At 42.4% G+C, this 23,245-nt stretch overlaps 1 long non-coding RNA gene across 1 annotated transcript in view; it reads right to left on the bottom strand.

Moving 5' to 3' along the window:
- The window catches only part of LOC118493198, a 107,386-nt gene that overhangs the window by 5,648 nt on the left and 78,493 nt on the right, over positions 1 to 23,245 (bottom strand). The window lies entirely within an intron of this gene.

Here is a 23,245-nt window from a genome sequence, read left to right as displayed (position 1 = left end):
AACTACGAGCACGAAAAGCTAGTTTCACTATGCGTCAACCTCGTACTTCACTCTTTCTCTACTTTGAAAAACACGCAAGATCTTAAAACATAAATGTGTGCACTAGGATTCAAACACAACATCACAACAACTCTGTATTTATTAAGTAGTCTCTGCCCGAAGCAGCGCTGACCCTGAAGTTATGAACATGCATTGAAAGCAGCAACTTTTTATGCAGTTATTTATGCGCTGTGATGAAGTGTGTGATTGCTTTGCTGACAGCTTCACAGCTCGATCGGGAACGGCAATATCACGTCGTTGCAGAGCAGGGCACTTGGCACCAACACTGAGACTAAATACAAAAAGGTGCAGTTTGTTAAAATAGAGTCCCTTGTGTCTGGTTCAGCTGCCACTCCCTCCTCTGGAACACACACCTCATATCCTTCCCTCATATTTGTCAGCAGCCGAAAGGAGAGTGTGAAGATGACACTATCTTTATATGTGTGTGTGTGTGTGTGTGTGTGCGTGCGTGCGTGCGTGCGTGCGTGCGTGCGTGCGTGCGTGCGTGCGTGCGTGCATGCGTGCGTGCGTCTGTGCTGAGTTCCTGTGCAGCCTGGTCACCGCCATGACCAGTAGTCCGAGACTGTTTTGGCGTTAAACCACAAGGGATACATCATAGGGTTCTGTCATTATAAATAGTCCCCGTGCAGAATTCCTTCTCTGGAAATATATCTAGTTTACTCTATTATTAGCGGCGTAAATCCACCCTCTCACCCAGTGTCCTCATTCGAGGGGGCACTGCATCTGTGGGATCGATTGCGCCTCAGCACTGTTTACGAGTGTGTCATCGTATGAAGATAATCCTTCACTCAGAGAGACAAACCGTCCGGTCGTAATTCACAGCGCTGTTTGCTTTCTGACAAGCGCCTGCAGGCTCCGAAGACCCCCCCCCGCCCAGGACTTTCCTTCATAACCATCCGTCTGAAAGAGCTGTAACTCTGACAGGGATGATATTTAAATGTAATTTGTCACGCTGCTGATGCGATGTTTTCCGGACAGACACGGAAGCGAATGACAGCAGAGACGGATCAATGTGACATGAAACTTATGTTGGCTATAAGAAAGTGCTCAGGCATGTTCATGTAAAAGGCTGTAGTATATGTGTCAGGTATTTTGAATGAAATGACCCAGTATTCCAAGAAATGGACGATTTCACCCCTCACCATTTACTTCCGATGCAGTAAGTAAAAAATTAGGTATAATGTCATATACATCAGGTTTATGGACCATGGATAAAATAAAAATAAAAGCTCTGAAAAAAGTGCCAAAAATGTTTACAAAAAAAATCAAAAGCATCAAAGAAAGTGACAAAAACAGCGGGGTAAGAAAGCGCCAAAGAAGTTTTCAAACCCGGAAGGACAAGGTCATGGTCGACAGGAAGACAACAGAAGGATTAATGAAACGCTCCTGTGGGTCGTATTAGAGAGGATAAACAAACAACCTACTGTGTATCAGCATATGGTTTGGAGGACTGGTTGGAGCCAAGGCATGCAGGGCTGCCTCTAGAGAAGAAGTAACGTTGACGTATGTTAACTTACTCTATTACGTAACTTAACGTTTTTAACTAACGCCACATTCACAAGTTTTGTAACCAAGTTGCGATATGTGATAAAAGCAGAGGAGAGGATGTTTTTTTTGATCATGCACAACAAAATAAAACATGCAAGACTTAAACTTAACAATTGGAAAATAATCTCAAAAGGAAATACAACGTAGTGTCAACATAAAACACAACGCTTTCAAGCCGGAGAGCGGAGTTCACTATGCGGTGAAAACAAAATACTTTTACCCAGGAAACTTGCATTCGTTCGCCACATGACGCTCACTTTTTCTGGCTAAACTCCACTACCACGGCCCCTGGAAGGACCGTCATCTGGTGATGCATATAGCCGGCTCACAGTCACCTGTTGGTGGCTAAACAACTGCCACTGGTAGCCGGCGTCCCGGAGCTCTGTATTCCTCAATTGCCGCTCTGATTTTATCGTTCTATGGCACTATAGACTGTTCATGTTACAGAGCTTTAATTAGTTTTAAATACTTCTATTTTAGGTTTATAATATATGGTATATTGGTTGAAGTAGCATTGATGGGGATCCATTTTGTCCGCCGTCACCGGTGACAAAAATAATTTGGCAGAGGCAGGTATATGTAGACCAGAAAGGGGGAAATCCCACACTAAATCTAACCAAGTAGTTTTGGTGCCTAAATAGGTTCTGCACTGCAGGGGCTTGCACAGGTGCATTGATCACTCGTGATGCTGGACATTCGTGGTCACCCCCTCTGAGCTGACCCCCCCACCAGAATAAAAAACACACCAACACGGACCTAAACACGTCCTGCGTGAGCACTATAAAGCATAACATGGAAGCATCTCGCTGTGTATTCATTATTATTATCATTATTAATAGACACTGTAGTGGGGATATATCCTCAGACTTAACAAAAAGAACCAAAAACTCACAGTCAAACAGCCACTGAGGCACCGAAGGAGTGAATCTTGAGCATGGAATAAAAGAAATGTTCATTGTCCAGGCAAAGATGGCGCTTTGTGAGGTTTATTTGTCCAGTTTTGGCAAGACAACAATTCAAGAAAAGAACAATGGCGTCTCTCTTCATTCAATCAAATTGCATTGAAAGTCTAAAATCACCATTTGACATGGTCTCAAAAACAAAAACTTTTTGTAAGATATCATAGGAACTGCTTTATGAGGATATGTTGTATTTATATAGCGGAAGGTAAAGGTGTGGACTTGCAATAGAGAAACTGAAACTTCTGGGTTTGGTTCCAGACGTAAGACCTCATCCAACAACACAATGGCATTTGTAGTATCGCTCAATAATTAACATCCAGCCAGAACATACAACCCAGTCTTTCAAACTACGTGAAATGGTCACGTAGTTTAATGTATTGATTCGTGTACACGGACACGTTTATCTCGTTCTTTTCATGATGGTCAGCACGTTTTGTAAACTAATGTATTAAAGGTCCCATGGCATGAAAATTTCACTTCATGAGGTTTTTTAACAATAATATGCGTTCCCCCAGCCTGCCTATGGTCCCCCAGTGGCTAGAAATGGTGATAGGTGTAAACCCAGCCCTGGGTATCCTGCTCTGCCTTTGAGAAAATGAAAGCTCAGATGGGCCGATCTGGAATCTTGCTCCTTATGAGCTCATAAGGAGCAAGGTTACCTCCCCTTTCTCTGCTTTGCCCACCCAGAGAATTTGGCCCACCCATGAGAAAGAGAGAGACATCATGGCTGTCAAACAAGCAAAGTGGCTGTTGGTCAAGGCCACACCCCCACTCTCCACCTTGCCCCCCCCCCCCCTCCTCAATAGCTACAGACACAGAAATGGCACATCCTAAGGAAAGCTCATTGTGGGACTGGCTCTAGTGGCTGTAATTCTGCACCAAGGCTGAATTTCGGGAAAGAGACTTCAGATACAGTATTAGGGGACCACTAAGGCCTATATCAAAGAGACTTCAGATACAGTATTAGGGGACCACTAAGGTCTATATAAAAGAGACTTCAGATACAGTATTAGGGGACCACTAAGGCCTATATAAAAGAGACTTCAGATACAGTATTAGGGGACCACTAAGGCCTATATCAAAGAGACTTCAGATACAGTATTAGGGGACCACTAAGGTCTATATAAAAGAGACTTCAGATACAGTATTAGGGGACCACTAAGGTCTATATAAAAGCGACTTCAGATACAGTATTAGGGGACCACTAAGGCCTATATAAAAGAGACTTCAGATACAGTATTAGGGGACCACTAAGGCCTATATAAAAGCATCCAAAGAGCACCATGTCATGGGACCTTTAAGAGCTATGGTAGCAAGTAGTATGAAAGGCCGAAAATCCGCATAAGGAGGTTGGTTGGGGTGGTGGATGGGTCAATAAAACACAGGACTTTCACCCAGGAGACCGGGGGTCGTGTCCCACGTGTCACGTTTCCTAAACCCAACCGTTGCTTTCTTCTTTTACTAAACCCAACCGTCCCGTTGTTGTTTTCCTAAACCCAACCGTCCCGTTGTTGTTTTCCTAAACCCAACCGTCCCGTTGTTGTACCGCATCCCAGCCCAACAGAAAGAATCGCGCTGTGATCACGAAAGATGCTTCCCATTGTCATACATTAGTTTAGAAAACGTGCTGACCATCATGAAAAAAACGAGATAAACATGTCTGTGTACACAAAAGATTCAATTACGTGACTATTTCACGAACAGCCTTGAGACTGTGTTGGAACATAACCTTCCTCCACAGTATGTGGTTTGGTTCACTCCATATGTCTCAATAAGGGTCAAATATCCTTATATCCAACATATATCCAAATATTCAATATTTCTACTTTTAGCAGCCTTTAACAAATTGCATTAGTCTTTCAACACTGATGCACGGAGACGCTTCAGGACTTGTTGGTTCAGGTGTTCCCTCCGGGAAATAAAGTTAGTTGCTAAGCAGCACTGGCTAAAACTTGGTTTACTGGAAAATAAACGTATTTGTTGCCAAGCAACATTATCTCATTGGCTGTGTTGGGAGCTGCCAGGAAATCCTGAAGTCTTCCGTGTGGGAAATAAAACCATGCAACTTCACTTTAAAATATTGACTTTATTAACATGTTCAGCAGTGGGTTGATTGTGGCACAGAAGAGCTACAGAGTCAGAGAGCAGGAAGAAAGATTCATTCATTTATGTTATTCTTTATTATGTTTTGTAAGTACAAAGTCCAACATGGAGCTGAATGAAAAGAGGGAAAGGAAATGAAGTCATATTACATTAGTGGGTGAACCCTATTCCTCCGTAAATATTTTAATAATGTATCAATGAACTAGTGTGGCCGGGTTGGATCAGCAGGCGCACATATATTTAGAGATTTATGCCTCAACGCAGAGGTCCAGGGTTCGAATCCGTCTTCCCCCTCTCTCTCCTCTCTCCCCTTTCTCACCTAGCTGTCCTGTCAAAAATTAAAGGCGGAAAAGCCCAAAAAAATTATCTTTAAAAAAAAAAAAATAATGTATCAATGAACTAATTATAATGCACTGATACTGTAAAAAATAGATACGTGTAGATACATGGTAGAAATTAGTAACTAGTAAGTAGAAATAACTAGCTAAAAGTACTTTTAAAAAATGGTAAAAAAAATAACCAGCTAAAAGTACTGGATATATACAGTAGTAGAAATAACTAGCTGAAAGTACTGAAAAGAAATGGTAGAAATAACTAGCTAAAATGTAATGTAATGCATTGTTATGTACACTTCAGTTGCACACTTCCAGAGTGAAGAGGTTTATTTTAAGGACTGACATAATAAAGTAAAAGAAACATATCTGCGTAGTATCTATTGTACAGAAGAAGAAGAAGCCTGTAGGTGTGTTTGTGAATGGACAGGCTGTTTTGATGCTACCGTTTGACAGTGTGAGAATCAGGTCAGTTTGGATGATGTGACACGAGTCCGAAGGGATACGAGCCGCTGGTCACCCCCTCTCACCTGATCCCCCACCAGAATAAAAACCACACCAGCACGGACCTAAACACGTCCTGCGTGAGGACTATAAAGTATAACAGGGAAGCATCTCGCTGTGTATTCATTATTATCATTATTAATAGGTACTGTAGTGGCGATATATCCTCAGACTTAACAAAACGAACCAAAAACTCACAATCAAACAGCCACTGAGGCACCGAAGGAGTGAATCTTACGCATGAAATGTTCATTGTCCAGGCAAAGATGGTGCTTTGTGAGGTTTATATGTCCAGTTTTGGCAAGACAACAATTCAAGAAAAGAACAATGGCGTCTCTCTTCATTCAATCAAATTGTATTGCAAGTCTAAAATCACCATTCGACATGGTCTCAGTGCACTTTACAATTAAAGGAACACAGAAATAAAAGACAGCAACAAAATAATTGAACAGCATTAAAGCAGTTATAATAAACAATACAAAACCAGCACCATAAGAGAATAAGTTTGTTTGTGAAGGACGCAGAAAGGATGCTGTGTTATGGTTGGCTGTAGTATAATGAGTAGAGGGGGGTTTTCAATCTAGATTTTAAGATGTTACCTGAGTGAACTTCTTTAACATGTAGTGGGAGGCCATTCCACAGATGAGGGGCACGGTAGGAGAATGCTCTATAACCAACAGGTTTTCTGTTTACTATGGGAATGACCAGGAGACCAGGATCAAGGGAGTGTGTGCCGGTGTAATAAGCTCAGATAAGGTGGTGCGAGTCCATGCAGGGTATTATATTTTAAAGTGCTCATATTATGCTTTTTGGCTTTTCCCCTTTCCTTTATTGTGTTATATATCGTTTCTGTGCATGTTATAGGTTTACAAAGTGAAAAAGTCCACCCCAAAGGGACTTACCATCTCCAACAGAAAACACTGTTCACAAACTGCTCCAAACAGCTCTATTGTAGTCCAGCCTTTACTTCAGAGACAAACGTGGTCACTTTGTAACACACGTTATAATGCTCGCCTAGCTGCTAGCATGGCACGCCCTCATACTCTTCTTCTGACTGGCTAGTAGTCCTTACCTAGGTACTGTCAGGGCACGCGCTCATACTCTGCTTCTGACTGGCTAGTAGTCCTTATCTAGCTACTGTCAGGGCACGCTCTCATACTCTGCTTCTGACTGGCTAGTAGTCCTTACCTAGGTACTGTCAGGGCACGCCCTCATACTCTGCTTCTGACTGGCTAGTAGTCCTTACCTAGCTACTGTCAGGGCACGCCCTCATACTCTGCTTCTGACTGGCTAGTAGTCCTTACCTAGCTACTGCACATGTGTGACTCCCAACAAAGATGGAACAGAAGTGAGATGTCTCACTCTGTAGCTTAAACAGAGAGCTCAACACACAGGGTGAAAAGAGGAGCTGCAGCAATGTGCAGTACAACAAAAATATGGTGTTTTTTGAAAATTAAACCATCTAAACCTATTCTGATACAACCTCTAAATACAGTTATGAACCTGAAAATGAGCATATTATGAGCACTTAAAAGAAGAAGCTTAAAGTCAGCTCTAGCTTGCACTGGGAGCCAGTGAGGAGAGACCAGAACAGGTGTTACGTGATCACATTTTCTAGTCTTTGTCAGGATTCTGGCTGCAGTATTCTGAGTAAGTTGAAGGCCTCTAGTGGCACAATTTGGAAGACCATAAAACAGGACATTTCAGTAATGTCCTGTTTTTTTGTCGGGAAGACACAAATGCATGGATTACAGTTTCAGTATCACGAAAAAGGCCCAAAAAAACAACAAGCCCTGTGTAAATTTCAGGCTGCGTGGTACCTTCAAAACAGAAGCACCAACAGCTACTTAAAATGACTTATACAAAGATACTGATGTCATAATCAAACTTATTCAGCTGTATAATTCTAACAAAACAGCCACAAAATAAATAAGTAAACATTTAACTATTAAATATAACAAAACAATGAATAGCTCCGACAGACAGAGAGCTTGATGGCGGTAATGAGGGTATTTAAGATAGTGGAAATGTGTTGACATTTAGAACAAGTGTCACACTCACACACACACACACACACACACACACAGATGAACATATCAGCATATATGGACATCCATAAAAGTTGCTCATCAGAGAGATTCACTGCTCAAGGTTATGTGTGTGTGTGTGTGTGTGTGTGTGTGTGTGTGTGTGTGTGTGTGTGTGTGTGGTTTCACATGTGTACATGTGATCAGCCTCATAAAAGTGGGGGCAAAGGTCAAGTGCAGCGAACCAGCAACTGCTGTAACCACACACATATACACACACACACACACACTGCTACACAACACCCTTTACAAGTTATTTCTGTCTGACACCTCTGATGATAAACAATCCATAATCCCCCTCTAATCTCCTTCACTCCTCGAACAAAGTTCCACTCTGCAACAACTCCGAGCAGTTTAACAAAAAGTCCAGCTTTAGGGCAGTTCAACACGTTCGTTAGGTCCTCTGGTTTAGATATGAGAACAAAAACCCCTCCTGTGGGTCGTATTTCCTGTTACTTCCGCTAATTTATGAAACGCTCCTGTGGGTCATATTAGAGGGAACAATCTATATTGTGTAGTCATTTAATATATGTGTTAAAACAATGGCTATATATCAGATTTGTTTCAGCTTCGTCTGAATATTTGAATGTATTTTTACACAAAATGAGGACTGGACTCTTTAATCTACTTTATGGGTATGTGAGGATTGTATTAATATAGATAGGATGGAATGGGAACCTCTCCTTTAAAAAAACCTTAATCATTTTTATCTGCTGGGAGTGGATATTGTATCAGCATACACATAGGCTAAGTTGCTGCTCCGCGTGCTGTGATGCTAAACCAGACATAGAGGCAACAATCCTGTGGCATGTACGTACTGTATTTGTGTGTGTAGTATGTGTGTATGTGCGTGTGTATGTTTCATAGATGTGTGTCCACAAGAATGCCAACTGCTCGCCGTGAACAGGTGGAGCGGGCGCAGTAACGGGGGCGTCAGAGGCCGTGTGGTGAGGAAAGGCTCGCCAACACCAAACAGCAGCTTCAGAGGGATCAGTGCTGATCCGCCGGTTCAAGGTTAAAGACAAGAGAGAGGGAGGAGAGAGGTAATAAGGATCAGATTAATAAAGCCTCTGCAGCGAGGTTGGGCTACGGGGTCAGCCCTATGTTCCCACAGCCCTATGTTCCCACATTTCTAAAAAAAAAAAAATGTCACTGAAAATTAGGCCCTATGTTCCCACAGCCCTATGTTCCCACATTTCTAAGATTTTCTTAAAAATTAGGCCCTATGTTAGGGTTAGGGTTACCTTCCATCGATCCATTGCTACTGGATAATAGGTTGGGTGGAATTGGCTACCAAATTGGGAGAAAGGGGAAAAAAATCTGATACAGATTTATGAAAAAGGAAATGTGGGAACATAGGGCCTAATTTTGAAAAAGAAAATCTTAGAAATGTAGGAACATAGGGCCTAATTTTCAGTGAAAAAAAAAAATTCTTATAAATGTGGGAACATAGGGCTGTGGGGCCATCGGCACGCTCCCGGTGCTACATCAGGGTAAGAACAATTTAGGTTTATTCCAACTTCGGCTTATTTACATTGTTTTGTCTGTCATTTTTTATTAGTAATAAGAGCTAGCAAACACAGTTTCAGATTTCAAACTTTTCAAAATATCCGCTAAGGAAGTAACAAATGTAAATGCACTCAACACATTTATTAGAGCTTAAGGACCCACACGATGAGAAACCAACACATTCTCTCTCCCAGAGCATCAAAAAAGCAATGCCTGGTCAGGTGCCTTTAGCGTTTGGTGCAAAAAGTCTCCTTTAGCGTCTAGCTAAAGGAGACTTTTGGTTGGGACTCCTGGCATCACTGGCGCTTGGTTGGGACTCCTGGCATCACTTTTTGACACTCTGGGTCAGGACGTACGTTTAACTAACATGCAGGACAAGAACGGGACAGTTAGGTTTAGGAGAAGATGGTGGGTGGGGTTACAAAATGTACGCTTCAGTGACATGCGGGACAAGAATGGCACATGAACCCCGGTCTCCTGGGGGAAAGTCCTGTGTTGTTTGACCCCTCCAACCGAACGAAAGGGGCCCCAGGTCTGAGTTGAAACTGCGGCCGCAGCGACAAGGACTGAGTCTTTGTACATGGGGCACACGCTCTACCAGGTGAGCTATCCAGGCACCCCTAAGCGTCTGTATTTGACGAGTTGGGAATGAAAATGGGTTGGAGTATGCTAAATATAAACATACATAACTCCACAGGTCACCTTTAAAGCTGATTCATGCTTCTTGCGTTTAGCGCGGTCGGGGTACTTGGTCGCCTTGAACCATCTTGTCTTTCATACTGATTGAGGCCAGAACGGCTCAAAGAACGGACTTCTTCTCTCCTGTAGCCAATCATTGCAACGCGGTCTATGCGACTGCGTCCACATTGTTACAAAATCTTGGAGGTGCACAGCTCTGCGATCCCCGTCCCCACCGCGCAGACCGCGCTGAACGCAAGAAGCATGAAACTGTTTTCAATGTCCCCAAATTCTTTTGAATCAGTTGCTTGACAGAGTGTGAGGCGAATCCTCCTGGTAAAAGTTCACTGTGTTTTATCCTTGATTTACTTGTGTGATTAAACTGCTGAAATGTTGCGGCTTTCTGTGATGCGAAAATGTAGCGTAACAGCAACACAAGTAGAAAAGGTCCATAAAGTCAGATTCAGTAATGTCAGTTATCCTTCTAAGGTTTACTGACATTGGACACCATAAGCCATCGGTTATCCTCTTGGTAATAGCAAGCTGTTCTCACTCCCAACTCATCACATACTGACGCTTGGTCAGTGTCTCTCAGTGTCAGATATGGACGCACAAGGCACCCTTTAGCATCTGTCACCGGGCAGAGCAGCATCTTGACCACGGCGCTGTAAGAGGACGTACTATAAAGAGGAACAATGGTAGGGGACATTATTAAAGACCGAAACTCCACGTAAGGACTAAAGTTAAAGTGGTAGACAGGTCAAACACCACAGGACTTTCACTCAGGAGACCAGGGTTCACTTAAATGTTCGTCCGCGGGTTTGTGTCCCTTTCTTGTCCTGTGTGTCACTTAAACTTATATCTTTTAACCCTAACCCACAATCGTTTCCTAACCCTAAGTGGTTTCACCTTACATAAAAAAACCTGACTAATCAGGTTGAAAAATGACGCCAAAGAGCATAGCCAGAGTGTTAAAAAGTGGGTTGCGAAGGGGTCCTGGCCAAGCGTCACTATTTGACTAGTTGGGAGTGAGAATGTGTTGCAAGCCAAGCTATACCAGATCATATAAGACTGTAGCAGCAAACCCAGTTGAGTATATCTAAGTGAACAAAGTTCTGTTTGATCACTCAGGAATTTAACTTTTCATTTGGATGAGTAATATTGAGTTGTTTCTTCTTACAAAACTTACACAGGGTACCATTTTAGAAGTATTTAAACAACCTGGCAAGAGCTGGCATATATATTGTCTTACTCAAAACCACTTCATCAGTGCGGATGTTACACTGCCTCGCCCTCCAGGCTGTGCTGCCCGGGAGCATATCTGCGGTCAGAGCTGCAGTGTTAAGGGAACTCCATGCACTGGTGCCCATCACACCCTGAAAATAATCCCAGTTTGGTATTTTCTGACACAGCTGCTGTTCAGCTGCCATTTAGAGGGTTGGGCACTCAACCCGAACATTTGGCAATATTGAATACAAAACAAGTTTACATTAATAGTGGCCTGAAACAGAACGGCCACAATAAATCTGTGAGGCCAAAGGAGCGACTCTAAAGTTAGTCGGAGGGATGCTGAGATTTGTATTTTTGTCTTAGTTGTTGTTTTGGAGAAAAAGTAATCAACAATTTTGTCCAATCAGAAGTTTGACTGGCTTTTAAATAAATAAATAATAGGCTGTAGTTCTTTGTTCTTAAATAGGTTCTTTAGTTGATTCATGCACACTGGTGACAGACATTCGGGGAGCTATTCTACACCAGGGCCAATAAGTGGGTCAACAACGCTTAAATCGAGAGAACAGAAGAGCTTCTCTGTGCTCTCCTTTGGTACTTTTTTTTCACCTTTCAATCCTACTTCCGTATTAAGAGCATATATGTGTCGCTGCATGCCGACTCTGAAGCTAGATGTTTAGTTGCTCAGCTGGACTGAAAAAGTGAATAATCAACAATTCTCTCCAATCAGAAGTTTGACTGGATTCTAAATAAATACATAATGGGCTGTAGGTATTTGGTCCTAAGAAGTTCTTCAGTTGATGCGTGTACGTGCCGACTCCAAAGCTTGATGTTAAGTTGCTCAGCTGCACTGAACTGAAATGACTGATGATGAATCAGAAAAGCCAGGCAAGTCCTGGCTTCTGACAAATAGCTAATCAAGAAATGTCTTGTAATTTTGATGCTATCCAGACAGACTTACATGTGGCCCAGCTGTCTCCTTGGGAGATCAAATATTCACCGGCAAATGTTTGTCAGAAAACTTGATGCTCGGTGAACCATGTGAAGGCGAGACGCTGCAAATGTAATATTTGAATAGTTTAGTGTGATAAGTTAGCCTGGTTGACACCAGGTCCTTCTCAGTTGTAACTGAGAGTGGGTCTGGGGAAGGTTCATTCACAGCCCATTTCCAAAGGGGCCTCACCAACGGACGGCGCTCAAATGCCTCTGGGCGAAATTGGATAGTCCTTCAACCAATCAGACCAACGATCCGGGTGACGTAGCAGCTACAGCGGCATCAACGGGTTGCTGCGCTTCGGTGGCCGTCATGCTGAATGTAAACAAAAAGGTGCTTGCCGTCAATGCGCTATCGTCATGGTGTAAAGCCCGCCTCAACGGTTGTGATTCGTGCCTCGATTGGGAAAAATTGGAAATGGGCTTGAATGGGCTCTTGGCCAGACTGACTTGCAGAGCAAATCTCAAATTTGCCGGAAGTTCGTCAGGGTTTTCCCAGGCTAGTAATGTCTAAAAAAATCTGAACCGACATGGTATCTAAAAAAGTCCGGGTCTTGACAACAGTACTCTCAATACTCATCCATCCATTTTCCGGGTGACCAGTCCATCACACCGTACGGTCAAACCGCTGTTTAAAGTGTATATTAGCAATAAGATCTAAAGGTTTCTGGTTCGAACCTGGGTTTAAGAGCACAATGTCTCCATTGGCTGATGTTGCTGTCTTTGTACTAGTCTAGGGTAAACACATTACACAACTACATTTGTATTGGATGCACTGATACAGATTGCATTCATCCTCTCTTCTATCTCTTGGTAAGAGGGCAAATAAATGTCTTTCCCAGAATGTATCACTTTAATCATTAAAATGAAAAATGTCTCTGAAGGTTCCCATTCATCCAGGTCAAACTGCAGCTTATAGCAGCACTCAGTCAAAGGCAACTGGACTTATTCTTTTTAAGGCCAAATTATACTTTATCTATCCACAAAGCCACGAGAGTAATGTCAATTTTGTCATCTGCCCATGTTCGCGAGTGCGTGTACGTGAGTTGAAACCACTGCAGCTCTTTAACTCTCTGCTCTAAGATTTGTTTGTGTTCAAAGCTTTACCCATGAAACTACTCGTCCATGGCATCGCTGGTATATATGGCAGTGTTTCTCTGAATGTGGCTGGTGTAAATGCTGCACTGAGAATAATGAGTCATTCAAAGTGAAATTATGTCTGAGGATGAGTCAGTCGGTCGGGAACCGGCTGAAGTAGAGACACAAAATAAAGATGAGAAGAGGGGAGGATGACTAAAAAGAGATTAAAATAAATGGGGAAAAGCAGTTGGGATATCATTTAAATGAAAGGCTTTGAGTTGAAAAGAAAAGAGGGAAAAAAACAAAGCAGGAGGACTGAGGTACAAGAGAGGGAAAGATGGCAGAGAAAATGAGAAGAAAAAAAACAGTTTTTTATAAGAGAAAGATGAGGAGAACAGAGCACATCAGAATGGAGAAAAAGAAAGGAGAGGGCAATTCATAAAGCAGTGGTCAGTAATTTGGTGGTTCAGAAGTCGATCCACATTCCTGTAGAGTGAGGATATAAAGCAATGGCTGCCAGTCTACTCTATGTAAGGCACAGAGACATCCTGAGATGAGGAGAACAGACACTTCTCTCCTTGGTATCGTTTTTTCATCATTTACATTTGCACTAAGGAAGATTGTTACATCAAAGTATGTCCATATTTTCTTCCATAAATCACTCCTCTTTAATCTTAAATCATCCTCACAGAGTAACAACTTAAACTGCATTATTTTTCTACCATGTGATACGTCTCTCGGGATGGAAATATCGTTCTGTCGGACGCTTGGGGCACAACTTTGGTTTAGACTGATGACAGATTTTTTAACAATTATTTAACGGATTGCCGTGAAATTTTGCACGGATGTTTATGATCCCCAGACGATCAATCCCACTGACTTTGGTGATGCCCTGACTTTTCCTCTAGCGCCACCATGAGGTTGACATTTATGGTTTTAGATGAAATGTCTCATCAACTATTGGATGGATTGTCATTCACATTTGGCTTACATAATGTTGCCCAAAGGATACCTTTTCATCACGGATGTATAATAAGTTCTGGATACAGCTTTTGAGGCGGAGCCCCGTTCATTCCTACTAGAGTCGCTCAGTTAATTTGAATGAGGGTTAAATAATTTAATCATGCAGCTCTAAACTTTCCAAATGTTATCGGACCGGATGGATCAAATTCTGATAGTGATACAAGTCATTTAGCAAGGACTGTGACGCTCAGAAAAAGGAATCCGCAAATTCCACAGCCTTTCGACCTGTAAGTCAAAGAGAACAAGAATTTTCGGGCCAGAGGGCATCATGTGACGGACACAGAAGATGTAATTCCACTGTTTGGCCGCTATGTCAAATTGGCTTCAAAACCCGGCGCACTTCCTGGAGGCCTGCTTTTCAGGACTTTAATGATCTCCTAAATGTTCCTTTAGCGCAATCACCAGGTCAAACATTGAAATGGTTCAATACTTTGGTTTAATAACCAAATACCTGCAGAACCAATGACATCCCATCAGCCTCATCTGTGCTTGGTGTCTGCTAATTAGCAAATGTTACGCACTAAACTATGATTGTAAAGACACCTGTTTTGCATCAGTGTGTTCAGCCAGGTACCGCCTCACAGAGCCACTAGCATGGATGTAGACTCTTAGGGGATAGTTTTCACATATAGTCCTCCTTAAAAGAACCAAACTCAGTCCTCTTAAAGGGGACCAATAGCCTTGATGCCAACCAAACTTAGCCCCGCCCACAACATTTGAGGTCGGGAAGTTCGGTCTGGACTTGATCTGTTGTGGAGCAACTATGCTTTTGAAGGGGGGGCTTTATACAATGATGGACAGATGATCAACAGTAACGTAATCAACCACGTCACCAAAGAGCGGAGAACTTGTTCATACATGCATTCACCTTTACTATTTCTCTCAAAAATGATGATCGTGTTGGTAAGTACTCCGTGCATCCTTAAATTCCGGCAAAGATCGTTTACACTCATCTTCTTCTTCTACTTCTTCCAGCGTGTGTGCAGTTGAGTTCTGTTGACAACTATGCGTCGCTCAACATACATCACATACTCCGTTGCTCTGATTGGTTGTAGGTCTATCCAGTTGAGTGTAGAGGCATTTTCTTTCCTGATTCGGTTGAAACACGCTCCATAATCACAGCCCAATGGAGCAGTATCAGACTCATATTCTGACTAGAATCTGAGTATGACGACGTCAGGCTAGGGGACCAAGGCCTCAGGGCCGAAATAAATTAGCAAAAGGCAAAACGAACCTGAATCATGTTGTGTTTCCAATGCACAGGTGAAGAGAGCTGCAACGCTGGCTTGAAGCGAACCGTCTTGAGTATGGTTCGTTCTGAGCCATTTTGGAGTGTTCACATATGCGCAAATAATGCTGACTAATATGTCTGAGTTCATTTAAAGGGCTGAAACGGACGTGTGAAAACGCATTTAGACTCCGACTTAGCCTACTACCTCGGCAGCGGTAACATTTAATGTATAAAAGAGTGGAAATGATCCCAAAACTGAATAATAAATAATACACACACACACTCTCTAAGACACACATGCACACACACAGCTATAAAAACATATACATATATTTAGCTCCTGTATCTATGTAGACTAGTGTGCACATTACACAATAGGTGAAGTGTGACGCTATGTGATTTAAATAAAGAGATAAAAATACAAACTGGTGAAACTGTTGCCATGTTAAGTAGACAGCTGAGACTCACACATTCTCTCTCCTCTTGTCTTTCTGTCTTTGTGAATCTGTATTTTACTTTCTTTCTTTGCAGCTGTCTTCTTTTTCGGTTCTTCTTTGATATCCTGTCTATCTGTTGTGTCTGTATCCTGTCGCTGTTCTGTCTTTTCTATCTCTCTATTCGACCCTCTTCCCCCAAATTTGTTCACATTTCTCCTCTTCTGTCTCATTCCTTCTGTCCTTTTCTTACAGACACAGTATAATCTTTCTCTTCCATCACTTTTTACTTCCATCATCTCTTTGTTTATTCTCTTCTTTGTCTCATCAGTTCATATCTACAGCTGGATGTTTTGCAATCAGTATGTGTCTTTTCTCTCTTCTCCCGCCCCCCCCCCCCCCCCTCTCTCTCTCTCTCTCTCTCTCTCCTTTTCTTTCTGTCTTCTAGATTTTATTGTAATTCGGAGGGACCTCGCTACACTAATCCTTACAATTGGCCAAGGGCGTAAGTTTTGGTTCAGCATTGGGGGTGATGAGATCTCCAACTATCTAGGGAGGTCACATGACATGTCTGCATGTATTGAGAATGGAGACAAAAACATCGAAAACAATTGTCCAACAAAAACATTGGAAAAGCCCAGAATGGATTGTTGGGGTTTGGTGGGGTTTGGGGGGGTTGTAAAAGAGCTCATATTATCCTCATTTTCAGGTTCATAATTGTATTTAGAGGTTAAATCAGAATAGGTTTACATGGTTTAATTTTCAAAAAACACCATATTTTTGTTGTACTGTACATTGCTGCAGCTCCACTTTTCACCCTGTGTGTTGAGCTCTCTGTTTTAGCTACAGATAAGATAAGACAAGATTTATTATTATTATATATCTTTATTAATCCCACACTGGGGAAATTCCTGTTTTACAGCAGCCCAAAAGAAAAAAGAAAAACAATGTGCACACATCAGAATAACACAAATACACATTAAGTAGACATAGGAGAAAAATATATAAATATATATAAATAAAGTATATGGACAAAAAAATTGAATCAGTTATAATAATAATAGTAATTAAATTAGACATGTTTACCCAATAAACACCCTTATATAAATAGACAGTATATAAACACAGATGAGTAAGGTGCTGGTGAATAGATATGACATATTGCACAGTTGGACGTAACAAAGAGTGATAAATAAATAAATATGCATAGTGCAGAATATTGTCCAGTGATGGCTCATATTGCAGAAACAGCGAGCAGTGCTACATTATGGTGTTGTATTAAAGAGTCTCACTGCTGCTGGAATGAAGGACCTGCGGTAGCGCTCCTTCTTGCACTGAGGGTGCAGCAGTCTGCTGCTGAAGGAGCTGCTCAGGGAACTCACAGTCTCATGTGGGGGGTGAGAGGTGTTGCCCATGATTGATGCCAGCCTGGCTAACATCCTCCTCTCCCCCCACCTCCTCTATGGTGTCCAGAGGGCAGACCACAACAGAGCTAGCCCTCTTCACCAGTCTGTTTAGTCTTTTCCTGTCCCTCTCTGTGCTCCCAGCTCCCCAGCAGGCTACTGCATAAAAGATAGCGGACGCAACCATAGAGTCATAAAAAGTCTTTAACAGAGTCCTGCACACACCAAAGGACCTCAGCCTCCTCAGCAGGTGGAGACGGCTTTGGCCCTTTTTGTACAGGGTATCTATGTTATTGGACCAGTCCAGTTTATTGTTGAGGTGAACACCCAGGTATTTGTATGTCTCCACTATCTCAATGTCGACACCCTGGATGTTCACCGGTGTAGTACCAGGCGGCCTCCTGCGGAAGTCAACCACCATCTCCTTTGTCTTGCTGGCGTTGATGTGAAGGTGGTTTGACTCACACCAGTTGACAAAGTCCCCAATGACCTCCCAGTATTCCTGATCATTCTCCTCTGATACCCTCCCAACAATGGCAGTATCATCAGAGAACTTCTGCATGTGACAGCTGCTTGTGTTGTGCCTGAAGTCCGCTGTGTACAGGGTGAAGAGAAAGGGAGCGAGCACTGTACCATGTGGTGCTCCTGTGCTGCTCATCACCACATCAGACACACAGTCCTGAAGCCTCACATACTGTGGTCTGTCAGTGAGGTAACTGATGGTCCATGCAGACAGGTGGGGGTCAACTCCAGCTCCCAATAGCTTCCCCCCAGAGTGAATGAATCGTATTGAAAGCACTGGAGAAATCAAAAAACATGACCCTCACAGTGCTCCCAGTGTTCTCCAGATGTGATAGTGATCTGTGTGATAGATAGATAATGCCATCCTCCACCCCTATGCCTGGTTGGTAAGCAAGGGGGTCCATTTCTGAGCTCACCAGGGTTCTCAGGTGTTGCAATACAATACTCTCCAAGGTCTTCATCAGGTGAGAAGTTAAGGCCGCCGGTCTGAAGTGGTTGGCCTCCCTGGGATGCGCAGTTTTAGGAACTGGGACCACACACAAAGTCTTCCACAGGACTGGAACTTGCTCCAGACTCAGGCTCAGGTTGAAGATTTGCAGGATGACCTCACTGAGCTGATCTGCACAATCTTTAAGCACTCTGGAGCAGATTGATTACAGAGTGAGACATCTCACTTCTGTTCCATCTTTGTTGGGAGTCGCACATGCTCAGTACCTAGGTAAGGACTACTAGCCAGTCAGAAGCAGAGTATGAGGGCGTGTCCTGACAGTAGCTAGGTAAGGACTACTAGCCAGTCAGAAGCAGAGTATGAGGGCGTGTCCTGACAGTACCTAGGTAAGGACTACTAGCCAGTCAGAAGCAGAGTATGAGGGCGTGTCCTGACAGTACCTAGGTAAGGACTACTAGCCAGTAAGAAACAGAGTATGAGGGCGTGTCCTGACAGTAGCTAGGTAAGGACTACTAGCCAGTAAGAAGCAGAGTATGAGGGCGTGTCCTGACAGTACCTAGGTAAGGACTACTAGCCAGTCAGAAGCAGAGTATGAGGGCGTGCCCTGACAGTATCTAGGTAAGGACTACTAGCCAGTCAGAAGCAGAGTATGAGGGCGTGCCACACTGGTAGGCGAGCATTATAGCGTGTGTTACAAAGTGACGCAAAGTGATGCAAAATGACGCCCGTTTGTCACGGAAGTAAAGGCAATACCAGGGTCGATTCTACGATCAGACCTTTAAGGGGGCTCAGCCCCTAATGAGAATGTGACACGGATATAGGGCCTTGCAAAAGTGTTAACCCCCCCTGCTATATCAGTAATTTCAATAGCCAATAATCTCTGACAGATTAGATAGAGACTCAGCCAAAAGGTGGGAGTCTGGCACAACCACCTCCGACTGGCCAACACTACGTTCCTGTTAACCCTTTCCTTGACTGGGTTACAGGTGCGTAGCATTGGCTACAGTGACACAGGATATTAAACCTGTTTCAAGCCCTTTGAACCTTTAATTGATTGTCCTCTGTCACTAAGAGACAAATTCGTAAACTCTAAATTGAAGCTCTAAAATTGGGCTTGAGCCCGACTAAAAAGGGTCTAAAATCACCAATGGGCTGGACTACAATAGAGCTGTTTGGAGCAGTTTGTGAACAGTGTTTTCTGTTGGAGATGGTAAGTCCCTTTGGGGGGGACTTTGGGATTTTTCACTTTGTAAACCTATTACAGTCACAAAAAAGATTTATAACACAATAAAGGAAAGGGGAAAAGCCAAGAAGCATAATATGAGCACTTTAAGACCTTTTAAATACCACCGGGGATGAAATTGAATGCCAACTTCATGGCTATATAATGGAAAACCAAATTTTAAACCCCAGATTTATTTACGAGATAATTATTTACCAAGTAACGTCAGCTGAATTTAATCAAACATTTTATCATAATACATTCATATTTCAAACACAATATCTTTGTGAAGTGTGTTTGTACTCAAATAAAAATACTTGTTGCATTTAGAGCTCTTATGCTATGAAACGAAAAATACAAAATAAACAGAACACTAACAAATTAAAAGCTAGTGCAGCAGGAGTTGTTACAATTAGTTCCATCTTGGCAAGATATGTAATGTTATATAATATGCCGATGTAAATGGCTTGAGTGATTGTTTCATCCCGGAATATATTTATTTATGATGTCACAGCACTTATGTAATCCTACGAAAAGGACAAGAAAAAATGTAAGATCTTTGTAAACAACTCTTTTGGAGCCAGCAACATTTATAAGGGACGGCCTGTTTACTGTTGCCTCATTATAGTAGTCTCGCATTGCCAGACCTTCCTCCAGCGCTGCGGAGGAGGGTCTGGCTAGTCCACACAGCATTCTGGGATGGGAGGGGCTCTGGTTTAGTGGCATTTCTTTAAACCCATCAAAATCGTCTTGGGCGGCGCTAAGCATCGAACGCAGCAGTGGTGCCTCTGCAAAATAGCCTCGGGAAGGAACTTGTTTTGGTGGAACGTGCACGTAGGGAGACGAGCTCTGGAATCAACAAAGCTGTCGAGCGTGTGATGAAAATTTTACTCAAAAATAGATCATTATAATTTGATTGTCGGTTCTAGCTCGGAGGATATAGACCAGTGTTGTAGTACTCAAAATCGGTCTTGGTCTCAAGACCACTTTTTGAAGGTCTCGGTCTCGTCTCGGAATCAACCGCATTTTCTCGGATAAGAGGACTCAGGATTTTATTTCAAGACCACAACTGCAGGGATATCACTAAACCGCCTGTGCATTGTCTGATTTTATGTGTTAACATCATTACTGTGACTGGATGTAAAACTTCCTGCTTCAAATGCAACCAATGACTTGGCTCATTTGTAATTACAAATGTGTTACTGTTAACCTCCTCTCCCCGCCCCCTTAACACGCACTCCCAAGAAAGGAGAAGGCGTGAGACAGGAGAAGCTCTGGCTGTCTGGCACTGGTCTGGTCTTGACACGGTCTTGCCCTGCCTTGGTCTTGGTCTTTACTCTGTCTCAACCCCTCATAGTCTTGGTCTTGACTCGGTCTTTCCCTGCCTTGGTCTTGGTCTGGACTCTGTCTCAACCCCTCAAAGTCTTGGTCTTGACTCGGTCCCGCCCTGCCTTGGTCTGGACTATGTCTCAACCCCTCAAAGTCTTGGTCTTGACTCGGTCTTGCCTTGCCTTGGTCTTGGTCTGGACTCTGTCTCAACCCCTCAAAGTCTTGGTCTTGGCTCGGTCTCGCCCTGCCTTGGTCTTGGTCTCGACTCTTTCTCAACCCTTCAAAGCCTTGGTCTTGTCTCGGTCTGGATACACCCTGGACTTGGTGATGACTTGGTCTCAGTTTAGGTGGTCTTGACTACAACAATGTTATAGACTATCATTATAGTTAGAGGGTTAAAAACTATTTGCGAGCGAGTCACTCATCTTGATGAAAACAGGCATTATTTCCATTTTGTCAAGTCATCTGGCAGATAGGAAATAATGCATGAAGTCTGGGCCACTTTAATGAGAACCACCTCTGGAGACACACTCATTCAACAATCCTGAGAGGTGTCTCTTTTAAAAGAGAAAACTCAAAAACTGTCCACCTGTGTGACTGGGAACTGTGTTGCCATGGTGATACATTCCACTTCCCAAAACAAGAGGTCATATCCCACAGGGTGATGTCACTGTGGACTTTGTTTCCCCTTCCAGTGGCCCCTTATATGTGTGTCAGTGTGTGTCAAACTCATTTTAGTTCATGGGCCAAAGTACAGCCCAGTTAATCTAAAGTGGGCCGGACCAGAAAAACCATTGCATCATAACCGATTAATAACTCCAAACGTGTCCCTTTCTTTTAGTGTAAAAGGGTACAAGTAGGTTCACATAATGAACAATCTGTTTACAAAACTGCAGTGGTGAAATGTAACTAAGTACATTTACTCCAGTACTGTACTTAAGTACACATGTTGAGGTACTTGAGTGTTTTCTTTTCATGCCACTTTCTAATACAACATTTCAGACAGAAATATTGTACTTTTTACTCAACTACATTGATCTGACAGCTTTAGTTACTAGTTACTTTACACATTAAGCTTTTTGCACACAAAACACATGTGGTTTATAAAATCGGATGTTTTAGCCAACAATATAACGGCCTACAAGTCCAGCTGAGATGATTAGACCATTAAACACACAACTGTTTGGATCCTTTACACTTTTTAAAATGGGAGGATTTTTCTGCATTCAGTACTTTAATTTTAATACTTTAAGTACATTTTCCTGATGATACTTACATACTTTTACATACTTTAGGATGTGAATACTTCTTCCACCGCTGCAAAACAGATGATGAACAGCAGGATATAGCTTACTATATGTCTCAGTTTTCAACTGTTGATGATAATCCAATAAGACTGTTGCACCATTGCATGAAGCATGCAATGTTGCATGAAAACATGGAAATATGGGATTCTATAAGTGTTTATGTTTTACTTGACAAAAGGAGACAAATCATTCATCACAGGTTGCCAACTAGAAAAATCCAGATCTGAACTTTTTCATTTTTTATTCAATTAAATTATGTTTTGTTATGTTATAAATCTGGTTTGGCCAAGTCTGTTTTGGGCATAACCCTTTGAACTCGGTAGCAGCAGCAACCCAAAAAAAAAAAAAAAAAAAAAAAATGTGTATGGCGTGTGTGGGATGGGTGTGATGTGTGATGCGAGAGCATATAAATATATATTATAATATAATTTGGCGTATGTCCTTATTTCCGTTACCTTACGCTTTCTCTGTGTTGGAATTTTAAACTCCGGTGGATTTGTGAAGACTATGGTTAACTGCTCCTCAGATCTCTGCAGGGTAAATCCAGACAGCTAGCTAGACTATCTGTCCAATCTGAGTTTTCTGTTGCACGACTAAAACTACTTTTGAACGTCCACATGTTCCATCAAAACAAGTTCCTTCCTGAGGCTATTTAGCAGTGGCACCGTTGCTTCGTCCGGAGCTTAGCACCACCCCAGGCGATTGTAATTGGTTTAAAGAAATGCCAATAAACCAGAGCACGTTTTTCTCCCATCCCAGAATGCTGCGTGGACTAGTCAGACCCTCCTCCGCAGCGCTGTGGAGGAAGGTCTGGCAATGCGAGACTAGGCTGCAACTAACGATTATTTCCATTGTCAATTCATCCGTCATCCGTCCTCAAATGTCTGGTTTTGTCCACAACTCAAAGATATTCAGTTTACTGTCACAGAGGAGAGAATAAACTAGAACATATTCACATTTAACAAGCTGGAATTTGGAAAAGAATTTTGACTCTTTTCATGAAAAAAATTACTCAAACCGATTTATCGATTATTAAAATAGTAGGCGTTTAATTAAATAGTTGACAACTAATCCATTAACCGATTAATCTTTACAGCTCTATAATCGATTCATTGAGAAAGTAACTGATTCACAAATATGAGAAGAAATCAGTTATCAATTCATAATTCAGTTAGTGCTAAACAAGTGGAAGACATGACACCTGGGTATATATATATATATTTTTTTTATTTGTGTGACTGAT

The sequence above is a fragment of the Sander lucioperca genome, chromosome 15, assembly GCF_008315115.2.
Source record: "Sander lucioperca isolate FBNREF2018 chromosome 15, SLUC_FBN_1.2, whole genome shotgun sequence".
NCBI lineage: Eukaryota > Metazoa > Chordata > Actinopteri > Perciformes > Percidae > Sander > Sander lucioperca.
This window is presented reverse-complemented; position numbering and strand designations above follow the sequence as displayed.